Source organism: Helianthus annuus, chromosome 4 (assembly GCF_002127325.2).
Source record: "Helianthus annuus cultivar XRQ/B chromosome 4, HanXRQr2.0-SUNRISE, whole genome shotgun sequence".
Taxonomy (NCBI): Eukaryota; Viridiplantae; Streptophyta; class Magnoliopsida; order Asterales; family Asteraceae; genus Helianthus; species Helianthus annuus.
Genome location: NC_035436.2, coordinates 138,504,027 through 138,521,238, shown reverse-complemented (window position 1 = coordinate 138,521,238; position 17,212 = coordinate 138,504,027).

The window sequence follows — 17,212 nt, the reverse complement described above, 5'->3', positions numbered from 1 at the left end:
AGTTATCACACAGAAGAATCATCCAGAATAACGAATCAAGTATAACGTATGCAAGCATGTATTGGATTGTTTGTGCATTTTGTATAAAAGTCTAAGTGTAATTGTGTAGGTTAATAGGTAAACATATTGCACTCAAAGTATAAAATGGAAAAAAAGGGTGTTCGAGTATACTCATGGTTTTGCTAAATCTTCTTTAGAAATCCCACAAGCGTAGTGTTGGTTGACGTAGTACAGGAACGCCAAGGTTATTCTACCCGGCGAGCAAAGGGATTGTGGTAATAGTATAGGAACACCAAGGTTACCCTACAGGGCAAACGAAGGTGTGAGTAGGATTTAGAAGATTATGAAACAGAACTAAAGTACTTAGTATAATACGAAGGTATATATAAACAAAATATATATTATGTCTGTGCACTTGTCATGGCACTGAGTTTCTGTGATTTTACGGGTCCTAGTTTGCCCGACAGAATCAACAACAAGGAACGCGGAAAACAAAATAATGGGGAAACTGAAATAGGAACTGTTCGGATGAGTGACTATTGAAACGACGAGCCATTCGCGCGAATGCGATCACCCTGTCGTGCGAAAGGGACTGTTTGGTGAGCCAAGTCTCGTTTGAATGTGTTAACTATTAACTAGTTATGTCTGTGATTTCTGTTAAGTTATTTAGCTATAATACTAGTATATTAATGGTCTAGAATATTCATAAGGTTCATAGAAGTCATGCATGGAGGTATAACCTCGTTATTGTTCACCAAAGCACAAATCGGTTAACTCTGTTAACTGACCGGTTGGTCATGAATACAGAATTGAAAAGACAGAACGTAAAAGTTAACCAAACAACTGAACAAAGACAACCCAGGTGTGCCAACACGACATAGAAAGAATTAACTAAGTGTCAGAAGTTGGACGGGGTTCATTTGTTCTAGGTCTAGGAGATTGTTTAGGTGTTCGTTTCACGAGTTTAAGTGAGGTGGTGGATCTAGATTGGAAACCAAAGTTTCCACAGAACATACACTGACATTCCAGAATCATCTATATTGAAAATAGTGATTTGGACAGTCATTCAACACCTAAAAACGTTGGAGCTTAGTGAAACAGTTGGTTTCGGACGACAAGGAGTCCTATCTCGCGCGAGAGGGTGATCCTCTCGGGCGCCTGGGCCTGCACCTCGGACTATTGGAACTGTTTCTAGTTGAAATCAGTTCGGTTTTGGTTAAACTGATTAGCTACTCAGCTGGAATTGGTTCTAACTTGAATCCACAAGTATTGACTTAGCTTGTGAGCTCAGAGAACTTCAGATCTGGCCGAGTTCAAAGTCAGAAAGATTGTTTTGAAAAAGGTTTGAAAATTTTACTTCACTTCTCAGCTTGGTCCTCAATGATTTGAGAGTTTGAATCAGATTGCCATTGCAGATCTCAGGAACTAACAGAAGATAGTGAAGAATCTTGGTAAAAGTTCATAAAAATCAGAGGAAAGTAGGAGAAAGTAGAATAGAATCAGTTGTTGGTGAGTATAAACTCACTTAGAACAGCTGAGACAAGCTCCAAAAGGTTTTGCTCGAAGTCAGACTTGAGAGAGAATTTCGGAAGTTGAAAGCTTGAAATGAAGGGAATGAGCTGATATTTATAGACTGCGGAACCAGCTTGGGACGAATGCGCATTTGGGGCGACTAGGCCCTTTCGTGCGAGAGGGGCTAGGCCCATATGTTCGAAATCCAACTTTGTGTATTTTGTCGTTTTTAAGCGTTTTAAGCATTTACGTGTAATGTATAAGTGTTGTGCTTAAATAAATGAATGTATAAATGAATTTTGCATGTATAATAAGTACGAATTTGCATATAATTTGTATCAAGTATGTATGTATCACGAATGTTTAACAAGTATTTATGAATAATGAATAACACAAGTGTATAAAAGATCGGATCTTCGTTATGATTCAAGTCTCGGATTACAACGTTTGAAATGAAGTACGACTACAGAAGAGTACAAGTTTCCATAAATGGAAAGTACAAACAAACTTGCTAAATAAGGAAAGTTACAAAAAGCGAGGCGTTACACCTTTTGGCCTACTACAAACTCCTTTTTCCTCACTTTCACATCGTGTGCTTGTTTCATCTTGTGTTAATATTTCAAAGCACCCTCGTAAGCTTCCTCCCGAATCTCCTCCTACTCATACAACTTGAGCTTTCGTTCTCTACCTGGATGATCATACTACATGTTAACTTCTTTAATAGCCCATAATGCACGATATACAAGTTCCACCGGTAAGTGACTATTTTTACCATAAACCAAACGGTAAGGTGTAGCGCTAATGGGAGTTTTGTGAGCCATGCGGTAGGCCCATAAGGTATCGTTCAACTTAGTTGACCAATCCTTACGGTCCGGCCTAACAGTCTTTTGGAAAATTGCTTTAATTTGCCTATTTGACACCTCCACTTGACCGCTTGTTTGCAGATGGTGGGGAGTAGTAATATGGTTCACACCAAACTGTTTCAATAATTTGCTAAACTTAAATTTTTAAAATGGGATCCTCCATCACTAAATATGTCACACCCCTTTCTGTGGCGGAAGCACGAGGTGTGATCATGAAAGGTTCTCATTGCATACGAAAGGTAAACATACTACATGCTCGTAAAAATAACTTCAAATACCATACATTTCATAATTTGAAAACATAAGTTAGCGATTACATCGCGAGATAGCATAAAGCATTGTCTTAAAAGTTTACAACTTTATTTAAACATAACATAGACGACATCCACAAGCATGAGTAGGACCGCGCGCACATCCACTTCTAGTTACCTGAAATACATGTGAGTTTTGGAAAAACGTCAACATAACGTTGGTGTGAATTCATGCAGTGATTATTTTGAATGTTTAATATACTCGAATGAAAACATAGTATGAAACTTGTAGAATGTATGAATGTTTGAATGTAACTTGTAAAACGTATCTGTAACTGGGTACTATGACTGTTTGAGTGTGTGAGATTGCTAGTGGTTTGCAAGGCCACTAACATATGTCACGACATAGGAAGCCACCAAACCTAGGCATTTTTGTCGACTTTGACTGAGACACAGAAGCACTCATTGGTAGAAGTAGGCCAAGAGTGGGGTTGCCTGAAACCCATTAGATCTAACCTTTTATTCTGCGGTCTGAATGTAAACGTTGAATAATGATGCTTTTGGTACCCTATTCGAGACATGGTCTAGAATGTTTCACTTGAATGCTTTCGTACCCATCATAACACATGTAAACATTGTAAAATTTGTAACATGTATTTCACCCCCGAAGTAAAAAACAAAAACAGTTAAAGAAAAGGGGGAGCATGAACTCACAACTTTGCGTTCCTTGCGTCGTAAACTTAACCGGATTTGCTTATAATGCGTCGTGACCTAAACGTGTTTTATTATCGTTAGTCACTAGACTTGTATCGTACAAGCACAAGTCACTATCTTTTGTATATGTATTGCTGTGTTAAAAATATTTTTTATTTTTAACTATGTATCTTACTTATATTATTTTCTCGAAAATTAATATAAGTATTTGTATTTTGCACTTTGCACCCGAATGATGTATTTTGTTCAAAACTTTATTTTATGCCCATAACTTGACCAAGTTATTTATTTCTATCAACTAATATGTTTTCACAAATATATTTTTTTGTATTTGTCTAAGTATGTTATATGTGTATTTTTGTGTTTTTACTTCTCAAGAGTATTTAGTGTAGCTTTAAGTCCTAATACACTAGCACGTAAGTACATACTACATACACTTAGCACAAAATTGGTAATCAAATAATATATATATTTTTCTCAAAAATATACATACTTGATATAAATTTTAATCTTGAAGAAATCATCATTTCTTATCACCAAAAATTAGGGAAACCTTGGTAATATTTTTAGATACTTAGGGAATAAGTTTCTCAAAAACTTATATTTTTCTAAGTGTCAAAATTTATAAAAATTTTGACAGAGTTTCCCCTAAAATGGAGGTTTCCCATGTTTTCAAAACATGTGTTTATTTTCTTTTAATTCAGCAACAACCAATTTTTCAACAACAATCAACAACAATATATACTAATTTCTCTATTTCATGAACTTGAGAATTTACAAAAAAAATGGGTAGTAACTTACTAGCACATTTAGTAAGTCTTGTTACCTTTAAAAATATGATTAGTTTCTTAAAAACTTTATTTTTAAAGAGTTTGTATTTTCACAACTCCTAGTCATGATTTCCAAAACTATTTCTTCGTGAAACTTTCTTGTTACACAAGTGTTTATACACTTGTTTACTTGCTAAAAATGTGTTTATTTCATGTAATATCCAAATTTTAACAAAACTAATATTTTTCACTTGGTTCTTTCGAAAAACCGCTCATAGATCTTTAGATCTACAAGTTTACAACTCATTTTTCCAAGAAATCACTTATTTGTTCAAGTTCAAAGTTCATGTGTGGATGATTCCATCATCCACAACATCTTTAATCTTCACATCTTGCTAGTTCATGTCTCTAAACATGATCTAGCAAGTCTATGTGATGGATCATCTCATTTTTACTAACAAATAACATTCAACAATCATCACAACATAGAAACAACATGATTCTATCATCAACATAGCACTACTTCAACATTTTACCCATTCTTTATCCTTTATGTTTAAGACTTGTTCAAGATTCATAGTGTTCTTCAAGATTAGTTACTTGTATCATTCTTTAACCAACTAAATAAGGTGTAAAATGGAGTTTAGATGATCTTACTACTAGCTCAAGGCTAGGGATGAACAATGATGAAGATTGAGTGGATAAAAGCACACTGAAGAGGTCCTCCAAGATCCGTTGCTTGCAACCTTCCTAATTAGACTCCATACACCTTAGGATATACTTAGAATTCTTGAGAATGGATTGAAGAATGATGATGATATGTGGGGGTGTTGGGCCGTAGCCTTGAGAGAAGAAGGAGAGGTGTTTGGGTGAGTTTGAGGTGATGAATGATTTAGAGGATGGTCTTGTGGTTAAATAGAATGTTTCTCCAACATCTTATAACCCAAGGTGTAATATGTCCATGGCTCACCCAACATAATCCCATAAAATATTAGAAAGAAATCCCCCTTATGGGGCCCTTGTCCATACGGTTATGGGGGGGGGTGTATTAGTTGGATTCTAATTTGCTAGTTACTTAAACTAGTTAGAAGTCTAGGTGGTTTAATTAGTGATTTAAGCGTGTTAAGTAATATATAGTGTGTTAGGGTGTTCGGGGGCCCTAACTAGCTTAGAAAAATAAAAACAATGCTTCTAGCATTATTTTGGTGTTCCGGGTAATTCCCAGTTGTTCGGTTAGATACCGATTCGTTTGTAACATTTCGTATTTCTGAACTTTCTATTTTTAGCAAGTCGTATCGTACTTTCCCAAATTAATCAATTGTACTCTCGTTGCACTTTATTTCGTTCCAAATTATAAACCGAGACTTGAATCATAATGAAAAATGCATTGTTTTGATCATATGCTTGTTTGAATTCTATGTTATGGTTAAACACGTTAAAACACGTTAAACTATGTCAAACACGTAAAAACAGTGGAAAGATATCCTAATCTAAGCTCTCGGATCAAGTATTGTCAAGAGATTTCCCTAAACCGGATAAAAATCGGGAATTTATACGTAATTCGGTAAAATACCCAAGATTTTGGGCTAAATCGAATAATTATAATATATATTATTAGTTAAAATAAATAAATATAGTATTTATATTAATTAAATACATAAGTATTGTATATAAATAAAATATTTATGAAATTGATTTTTAATTAAGATGGTTAGTTTAAACCTAACCTAGTTAGTAGATCCTTTAGTACCTTCAAATTAACCTAGTTAGTCCAACTAGGTTAGTTTTTTTTATAAAAGAAATCACTAACGGAGTTAGAAAACTCAGTTAGTTCAGTATGTCAAAAAGGAAACAAAAAGGGGGTCCTTCTTTAAAGGACCGGCCCCATGGATCGAACCCGCGCCTCTCACCCCAAACACACACGTCTTAACCGCTCGGCCGGGCATGCCACATCCAAACGATTATGGAAATGTGTAAGTTTTATGCTCTGTTTACGTGCTTCCATTTCCCTTTTTTGCCGCCCAAATCAAACAACACGCAACATCAGTCAACTTTCCATCTTCAAGATTTCCGGCCAGCTATCCTCCATTACGTGATTACCAGTTTACCAAAATTAAAGACATCACCATAATTTCCCCCCTTTTTCCATATTAAACCGATTCAATCACCTATCATTCCCTTAATTACGTAGCCTTAGAACCAATCACGATGTCGTTTCCGTGATTACGAAACTCGTTCCAAAACTGTAAACGTTTTCGGCACCCTATAAATATCGAACCTTCTTGCATCTCTCGTTCACACCTCACCACTGCAAAATCACCCTCCTGTTCGAACTTACAACACCCTCCGCTCCCCTCGCTGCATTTCCTTCTTCTGTACGTTGTCGGAGAACGTCGGAGCTCACCGGAGAAGACAACCAGTCACCGGAGTCCGTTGAAGTCCTCGCCGGAGCCGCCACCGTCGCCGGAGAAGACGACCCAGTCGCCGATAACATTCTTCTCCGATTTCGTTTTCTTTTATTTCCGGCCACGTATCGTTTTACGTTTACAGTTATCACTTTGTTATTATTCCTTTATTTTGTTTATAAAATCCAGATCAACCATTGTTAATATTGATATTATCAAATCAGTATTTTTATTATTTTCAGAATTGTTATTAACATCTATTAAGTAAAATTTTATCAGAAAATTGTATATGTATATTCAGAATTTAACATCAGATTTATTATTATTATCTATATAACCAGTATTATTCTTATATCAGAATTATTGTTATTATGATTAACATATATAACAATCAGAATTTTTATTATTATTATCATTAATATTGTTATTATTATTCTATTATTATTATTGTATTATTATTGTTATAATTAAGTTACCATTAATTACTGAAATTTATTTAATTATTTTATAGATATCAATATTAATATTGTTATTATTACTTTCAGAATTAATATCATTAATCAGAATTTTTATGATAATATTAATATTATTATTATTATCATTACTAAAAATATTATCAGTAGAAATATTAGTATTACTATTATTATCATATCAATCATTGTTATTATACTATTTTCGTTAGAAATTCAGTTATTAATATTATTACCATCCTTATATTTTGACTTTATTATTATTGTTGTCATTATCATTGTTATCACAAGTAACATTATTCTAAACGGTATTATTAATCCCCACTAAATTACCATTTTTCATATTAATCATTTTACCATCATTAATTAACGAATTCCCAAACAAATAGGGTAAATCTCTTGCGCTTGTTTACAATTCTCTTGGACAAACACCTACTCTCGTATTCTTTACCAAGAAACGCAACGCACTCTAAGGTGAGTATACATGACCCATTTTCGTTTTACACTTTTTGGGTTGCAATATGTATTACTTATCAAACTACACCATCACATCAAACATTTTATGTACACTCTATCCATACTCTATGTGATACATTTTAATCATGTTAGACATGTTATGCTACTGTAAACTCTCATGACTATGTGTTCATTAACTTTGCAAGCCTCCCCTAACAATGGTAGCGCTATAGGTTGAGAAACGCCCCTCTCGTTATATTAACGGGTATTGTTAGGTTAATCTATGTTACCCATACTCTTTTGGGTAGGCACTTTAATTGCGTTAAACTTTGGTTTGGACACGTAGAGTAACATCGTTTCGAGTATACTGTCAATATGATATTGTATTTCACATTTGGATATGAGTAACATTTTAAACACGTATTATGCTATGTATGAAAACTTGTATACTTGCCAACATGCTTTTGTTGATTTTATTTTAATACATATTGCAGGTTGATGTTCAAGAAATAAAGAAATCAAGCTAGGATGGAACTAGAAACCCATTTTAGCATAGTATTTTATTATGTTTGGTTTATGATGTACTTGAAAACAATGTATTCCATTTGATATTTATGAAATGAATTTAAATCATACTGTCACAATAGTGTTATGTTGTTTTGAGCAATTTGTTCGTCTCATCCCGATGTTTCCGCCATCGGTTGGGGTGTGACATCGTTAAAGTACTAAATTACACCTTTTAGTGTCTTTTAAGTATCTTTTTGTAGCACTTTCGATTCCCGACACTCAGGGAAATATTCTGGATAATAAAACGAAATTTCTGCATAATATTTATGTGTTAAAAGCTGTTTAGAGCTGAATTTATTGAAATTCTGCACTTAAAGTGCATTTCGGGTACTTTTTAGTGTGTATTTTAGCTTCCGTAATGTCTATATATAAACCCTTGTATGTATTCTTGGGTTTTAATGTATTCTTGTTGTTGGACCTACACCTAGGCCTCAATTCTAATGTCTGACTGCTTTCTGCAGTTCTGTTGACACATTGTGTCTTACCGGTAAGTTTACTAGTATTTCTGACGCAACGCAGTTCATTAATATTTAATGTAATTCTTGTAGTATAAAACGTGCATGAATTCACTTGTTTAGTATGTAATCAGACAATGTTGGCATTTAAGCACATAATTGTAGTCATTAAATGATAATTAAGGTGTACGGAAATTACCGGTTTGGTGCCAGTTGTCACAGTCTCCCCCCCCCCATAAAAGAATTTCGTCCCGAAATTCAGGCTGAACTAACTCTCGCAGGAGTCTTCTTGAACAGGTGGGGATACTTTTCTTTGAACTGGTCTTCACGTTCCCACGTGTACTCGGGTCCGTGTTTGGAGTTCCAACGTACCTTGACAAGGTTAACACTGCTCCTTCTGGTCTTGTTGACTTTCCGGTCTGTAAACTCAACAGGTTGTTCTGTAAACCGGAGAGTGTCGTCAATATGCACTTCATCCGCAGGGATGATCACGTTTTCCTGTGTTGGACTCTTCTTGAGGTTGGATACATGGAACGTATCATGTACTCCATTAAGTTCCTCCGGTAACTCCAACTTGTACGCTACGGTACCAATTCTTTCTAAGATCTTGAATGGCCCGATGTATCGTGGATTCATCTTTCCACGCTTTCCAAATCTGACTACGCCCTTCCAAGGTGAGACTTTCAACAAAACTTTGTCTCCCACCTTGAATTCTAATGGTTTACGTCTTCGATCAGCGTAGCTCTTTTGTCGATCTCGAGCCGCCTTAATGTGCTCTCGGATCTGCGTAATCTTGTCGGTTGTCTCTTGTACTAATTCAGGACCAACCATGTGTTTATCTCCAATGTCTACCCAACATAAGGGCGATCGGCACTTGCGGCCATACAGAGCTTCGAATTGTGCGGCTTTTATGCTCGTATGATAACTGTTATTGTAGGAAAACTCAACCAAAGGTAGGTGAGTATCCCAGCTGCCGCCTAGGTCCATGACACATGCGCGAAGCATAACTTCTAGTGTTTGTATGGTTCGTTCGCTCTGGCCGTCCGTTTGTGGATGGAATGCTGTGCTTAGATCTAGCTGAGATCCAAAGGCTTCCTGAAAGGATCGCCAGATTCTTGAGACAAAGCGTCCATCTCTGTCTGAAATGATTGAGATAGGCACTCCATGACGTGTCACAATTTCTTTTAGGTATATCTCAGCAAGCTTTCCAGTGCTATCCTTCTCTCGGATTGGTAGGAAATGCGCAGACTTTGTTAGCCAATCGACTATCACCCATATCATGTCGTGCCCTCTAGGGGTTCTGGGTAATTTCGTTATGAAGTCCATTGAGATTTGCTCCCACTTCCACATGGGAATCTCTGGTTGTTGTAGTAGGCCGGACGGTTTCTGATATTCAGCCTTAACCTTAGCACATGTTAGGCATTTTCCAACATGGACAGCAACGTCACTCTTGAGTCTCGGCCACCAATAGTATTCTTCTAAGTCTTGATACATCTTGTCCGATCCTGGATGGATCGAGTATCTCGATTTATGTGCTTCTTCAAGGATGACTTCTCGTAGGCCACCATAGAGCGGAACCCATATACGCTTCTTGAAGTATAAGGCTCCCTCATCATTTGGCACCATGTACTTCAATGCACCCTGGAGATATTCAGCTTTACGGTTTTCCACCTTAAGGGCTTCTTGTTGTGCGTCACGAATGCGTGAAGTGAGGTTCGTTTGAATAGTCATCTCCAATGCTCGAACCCTTAGGGTCTTTACCCTTTCTTTTCGACTTAATGCGTCCGCTACAACGTTTGCCTTTCCAGGATGGTACTTAATCTCACAGTCGTAGTCATTTAGCAGCTCGACCCATCGCCGCTGGCGCATGTTCAGTTCCTTCTGATCAAGTATGTGTTGCAGACTCTTGTGATCTGTGAAGATTGTGCATCGAGTACCATACAGATAGTGTCGCCAGATCTTTAAGGCGAATACCACCGCACCCAGTTCCAAGTCGTGCGTGGTGTAGTTCCTTTCATGTACTTTCAATTGTCTTGAAGCGTAAGCGATGACTTTTTGGCGTTGCATAAGCACGCAACCCAAACCTTGGCGCGAAGCATCGCAGTATACCACGAAGTCTTCAGTGCCTTCGGGTAATGACAGTATTGGTGCATCGCATAGCTTGTTTTTGAGTAGTTGGAAGGCTTCTTCTTGTTTAACACCCCAGTCGTACTTCTTGTCTTTCTGCATAAGGGTCGTTAGCGGTTGGGCTATTTTTGAGAAATTCTCAATAAACCGTCGATAATAGCCTGCTAAGCCCAAAAATTGACAAACTTCAGTTGGGCTTTTGGGGGCCTCCCAATTCTTTATTGCTTCTATCTTGGATGGGTCTACATGAATGCCTTTCTCGTTCCCAACGTGACCCAGAAACTGTACTTCGCGAATCCAGAATTCGCATTTTGAGAACTTTGCATAGAGTTTCTCTTTCTTCAGTAGTTCCAGTATGGTTCTGAGGTGTTGCTCGTGCTATTCTTTCGTCCGTGAGTAGATCAGGATATCATCGATAAATACAATCACGAATTTATCGAGATATGGTTTGCATACGCGGTTCATCAGATCCATAAATACCAGTGGCGCGTTCGTCAGTCCAAATGGCATCACAAGAAACTCATAATGCCCATAGCGTGTTCTAAATGCAGTCTTTGGTACGCTTTCCTCTTGTATCCTTAGCTGATGGTATCCAGATCGAAGATCGATCTTGGAATAGTAGCTTGATCCTTGCAACTGATCAAATAAATCATCAATTCTCGGTAGTAGGTACCGATTCTTGATAGTGAGCTTGTTCAGTTCTTTGTAATCGATGCACATCCGCAGAGTTCCATCCTTTTTCTTCACGAACAATACTGGAGCTCCCCAGGGCGAGAAGCTTGGCCTTATAAATCCTTTATCCAACAACTCCTGGAGTTGTGTAGATAATTCTTGCATCTCGGATAGTGCAAGCCGATAGGGTGCCTTGGCTACAGGAGCAGCTCCTGGAACCAAGTCTATATGGAATTCGACTTGTTGTTGTGGAGGTAGTCCTGGCAGATCTTCGGGAAAGATATCAGGGAATTCTCTCACCACATGAATGTCTTCGATTTTCGGCTCCACCGCCTTCTTATCTACAACGTATGCTAGGAAAGCAACATATCCTTTCCTTAAGCACTTCTGTGCCTTCATACAACTGATGATTCGCAGAGACGCTTCTCATCTTTCTCCATGTACGATGAGAGTTTCATCATTCGCCAAAGGGATGCGAATGATTTTCTTATGACAAATAACTTCGGCTTTGTTCTTGGACAACCAGTCCATTCCGACCACTACATCGAAGCTGCCCAATTGAATAGGTAAGAGGTCGATGCTAAAATTTCGTTCGCCAAGAGTAGCCTCTAATCACTTCACCCGATTCGACAAGTTTGCCATTCGCTAGTTCTATGGAGTAAGGAATATCCAATCTACTAGACTCTATCCCAATCATACGTTTAAATTCCACAGACATGAAACTATAATCAGCACCAGTGTCAAATAATATGGATGCAAAGTGATTGTTAACGAGAAACGTACCGGTGACCACGTTAGGGTCCTCGCGTGCGTCCCTTGCTCCAATTACAAATGCTCGAGCCTGAGCGTTGTTTTTCTTTGGGCAGTCTTTCATGAAATGATCATTGCTTCCACAACTGAAGCATCCCTGGTTCCGCCCAGCTCTGTTACCATTCCGGTTACCATTGCCATTCCCACCATGGTTTCCATTACCATTACCACCATTGTTTCCATTACCATTACCATTGCGGCCTCCAATACCTTTTCCCCAACAATCTTCGGTACGGTGGCCTGGCTTCCCGCACTTCTCGTATTTTCCAACACGGCAATTTCCCCTGTGGTGAAAGTCACAACGGTTGCATTTGGGCAGAGTGCCCTGATACTTCTTAGTTCCAGTGTCGTTTGCAGCCGTGAAGGTTTTTGCCTCCATAGGTGGATTAGTATTTCGCTTCTTGTTGTTCGAACCCTTGTTGTTGTTGCGGGTTGCTTGGTTCAGATTTGGATGCTTTCTCTTTTTGTCATCAGTTGACTCAGCATGCGTTTCGGTCTTTTCAGTGGGGTTCAGCGATAACTTCTCCATACGAACACAATCTTCAGTAAGGCTGACAGCCAGAGTTACAGCCTCGGTGATTGTTTGAGGTTTGGCCGAAGTTACCATGCCGGGAAACTCTGGGGCCAGTCCCCAAATATAGCATTCAACGCGCTTAAATTCCGGAGTCACCATGTAGGGAATCACCCTAGACAAGTCATGGAACCTTCGAGTATACCCTGTGATGTCAACTAGGGATGAGATTGGTACAGTACCTGTACCCATACCCGTACCGGTACCGAAAATACCGGTACCGAATTTGAACAAAACTGGGTACCAAATACCGTACCAAATATATAGGTACGATAGGGGTACGCGTACGGGTACTGGTACTGGTACGGGTATTTTCGGTACAGTACCCGCTTTGGTACCATTTTGTTTTTATTTAGTTTTTGAGCAGTTGTACGAGTACTAGACAGGTAAAATTGACATGAGTACCAATATAGTACGAGTACCAAATAGGTAAAATTGGTACGAGTACCAATATGATACGGCTACCATATAGGAAAAATCAATACGAGTACTACTATAAATACCATTATACGAAATAAAACATAAAAAAAACTTTTAAAGGTCTACATAAAATTCGGTACCAGTACCCGTTTTTACCCGTACTTGTACCTGTACCAATACCGAAAGTACCGAATACCAAAATCAATAAAACTGGGTACCAATACATGTACCAAATACCTAAAATCGGTACGGGTACAGGTACGGGTATGGGTATGGGTATGGTACGGGTACGAGTACGGGTATTTGGGAACTCCGTCTCCAACCTTTGGAGTTCGGCACGAGAGCAGTACTTCTCTCTCATTTTCTCTTGCAGTTCATCCCAAGTCATGCCATACGAGGCATCATCACCCAGTGTTTGGACTTGCAAGTTCCACCAAGTCAGGGCTTCATCGACAAACAACCCAGTAGCAAAAGTGACTTGCTGATCCGCGGTACACTTGCTCATGCGGATAGTGGCTTCAGTTTTTTCCGTCCAGCGTACAAACGCCACTGCTCCTCCAGTGCCATCGTAGTTCAGTGGTTTGCAATCGAGAAACTGCTTGAAAGTGCAGCTTTGGGCTGCATTTCCTCCAGGCGAATCTCCATTCCCGTTGCGCCTAGCGTTGCTTGGTCCTCCACTGTCTTGAGTACGGTTCGCCTCGTACTGAGCGATAGCTGCGGAGATCCTTTCTTCCAGTAGAGCGTTAAGCTCTTCAGCAGTTCTTGGCAGTGGGGGAGGAGGATGTTGATCACGACCGCTCACAGCTCTTCTTGGTGCCATGTTCTGAAAGAACACAACACAATAGGGTTAGACATTTGTTTGATATCGTCATACGAGACAGTAGTAGTATATATATACGCAGGCATATACCACATAAGGGACATCAAACAATCCGTGCAATGCATAAATCAATTCATACATCAACAAGCATGTATAATTAGGTAAACACCTTACTTTACATTGGCGGTTCTTGTCTTTATACCCTAAGTCATTACTCCAAAGAGTGTACGTTTGACCTTTTTCTATCACTGAGGGAATGTATACGCGACAAGACTTGCTGTGGTTTCTATGCACTGAGTTCCATAATTATGTATGCATCCATAATTACGTAACGCCTTGCACAGTCTGCACAGTTCGTTTCATCTTCGTATCTCTTCCTTCAGTTAGGCCATTGTTTCCAGGTAAAGTCATGTATACTAGCTGTATTCTACTTCTAGTATATGTATATGCAAATTATCACACATAATTGCAAGTAATTTCTAAGTGAAACACAAGTGCTACTCCTGTGCACCCTAAGTCTCGTAGTGCCTCTTCTTGACTCATGTAAACAGTTTCAGGTAGTGGATGTCGCGGGAAGTTTTATGCAATGAAAACTTTTTGAAAATTGTTTTCGTGATAGGATCCTAGAGATTGTAGACTAGACTCGAGAAGGAATCCTGGTTCACTACAATCGCAGCTCTGATACCAATCTGTCACACCCCTTTCTGCGGCGGAAGCACGAGGTGTGATCATGAAAGGTTCTCATTGCATACGAAAGGTAAACATACTACATGTTCGTAAAAATAACTTCAAATACCATACATTTCATAATTTGAAAACATAAGTTAGCGATTACATCGCGAGATAGCATAAAACATTGTCTTAAAAGTTTACAACTTTATTTAAACATAACATAGACGACATCCACAAGCATGAGTAGGACCGCGCGCACATCCACTTCTAGTTACCTGAAATACATGTGAGTTTTCGAAAAACGTCAACATAATGTTGGTGTGAATTCATGCAGTGATTGTTTTGAATGTTTAATATACTCGAATGAAAACATAGTATGAAACTTGTAGAATGCATGAATGTTTGAATGTAACTTGTAAAACGTATCTGTAACTGGGTACTATGACTGTTTGAGTGTGTGAGATTGCTAGTGGTTTGCAAGGCCACTAACATATGTCACGACATAGGAAGCCACCAAACCTAGGCATTTTTGTCGACTTTGACTGAGACACAGAAGCACTCATTGGTAGAAGTAGGCCAAGAGTGGGGTTGCCTGAAACCCATTAGATCTAACCTTTTGTTCCGCGGTCTGAATGTATACGTTGATTAATGGTGCTTTTGGTACCCTATTCGAGACATGGTCTAGAATGTTTCACTTGAATGTTTTCGTACCCATCATAACACATGTAAACATTGTAAAATTTGTAACATGTATTTCACCCCCGAAGTGTAAAACAAAAACAGTTAAAGAAAAGGGGAAGAATGAACTCACAACTTTGCGTTCCTTGCGTCGTAAACTTCACCGGATTTGCTTATAATGCGTCGTTACCTAAACGTGTTTTATTATCGTTAGTCACTAGACTTGTATCGTACAAGCACAAGTCACTATCTTTTGTATATGTATTGCTGTGTTAAAAATATTTTATATTTTTAACTATGTATCTTACTTATATTATTTTCTCGAAAATTAATGTAAGTATTTGTATTTTGCACTTTGCACTCGAATGATGTATTTTGTTCAAAACTTCATTTTATGCCCATAACTTGACCAAGTTATTTATTTCTATCAACTAATATGTTTTCACAAATATATTTTCTTGTATTTGTCTAAGTATGTTATATGTGTATTTTTGTGTTTTTACTTCTCAAGAGTATTTAGTGTATCTTTAAGCCCTAATACACTAGCACGTATAGTACATACTACATACACTTAGCACAAAATTGGTGATCAAATAATATATATATTTTTCTCAAAAATATACATACTTAATATAAATTTTAATCTTGAAGAAATCATCATTTCTTATCACCAAAAATTAGGGAAACCTTGGTAATATTTTTAGATACATTTTTAGGGAATAAGTTTCTCAAAAACTTATATTTTTCTAAGTGTCAAAATTTATAAAAATTTTGACAGAGTTTCCCCTAAAAATGGAGGTTTCCCATGTTTTTAAAACATGTGTTTATTTTCTTTTAATTCAGCAACAACCAATTTTTCAACAACAATATATACTAATTTCTCTATTTCATGAACTTGAGAATTTACAAAAACAAAAAAAAAAATGGGTAGTAACTTACTAGCACATTTAGTAAGTCTTATTACCTTTAAAAATATGATTAGTTTCTTAAAAACTTTATTTTTAAAGAGTTTGTATTTTCACAACTCCTAGTCATGATTTCCGAAACTATTTCTTCATGAAAGTTTCTTGTTACACAAGTGTTTATACACTTGTTTACCTGCTAAAAATGTGTTTATTTCATGTAATATCCAAATTTTAACAAAACTAATATTTTTCACTTGGTTCTTTCGAAAAACCACTCATAGATCTTTAGATCTACAAGTTTACAACTCATTTTTCCAAGAAATCACTTATTTGTTCAAGTTCAAAGTTCATGTGTGGATGATTCCATCATCCACAACATCTTTAATCTTCACATCTTGCTAGTTCATGTCTCTAAACATGATCTAGCAAGTCTATGTGATGGATCATATCATTTTTACTAACAAATAACATTCAACAATCATCACAACATTGAAACAACATGATTCTATCATCAACATAGCACTACTTCAACATTTTACCCATTCTTTATCCTTTATGTTTAAGACTTGTTCAAGATTCATAGTGTTCTTCAAGATTAGTTACTTGTATCATTCTTTAACCAACTAAATAAGGTGTAAAATGGAGTTTAGATGATCTTACTACTAGCTCAAGGCTAGGGATGGACAATGATGAAGATTGAGTGGATAAAAGCACACGGAAGAGGTCCTCCGAGATCCGTTGCTTGCAACCTTCCTAATTAGACTCCATACACCTTAGGATATGCTTAGAATTCTTGAAAATGGATTGAAGAATGATGATGATATGTGGGGTTGTTGGGCCGTAGCCTTGAGAGAAGAAGGAGAGGTGTTTGGGAGAGTTTGAGGTGATGAATGATTTATAGGATAGTATTGTGGTTAAATAGAATGTTTCTCCAGCATCTTATAACCCAAGGTGTAATATGTCCATGTAATATATAGTGTGTTAGGGTGTTCGGGGGACCTAACTAGCTTAGAAAAGTAAAAACAATGCTTCTAGCATTATTTTGGTGTTCCGGGTAATGCCTGGTTGTTCGGT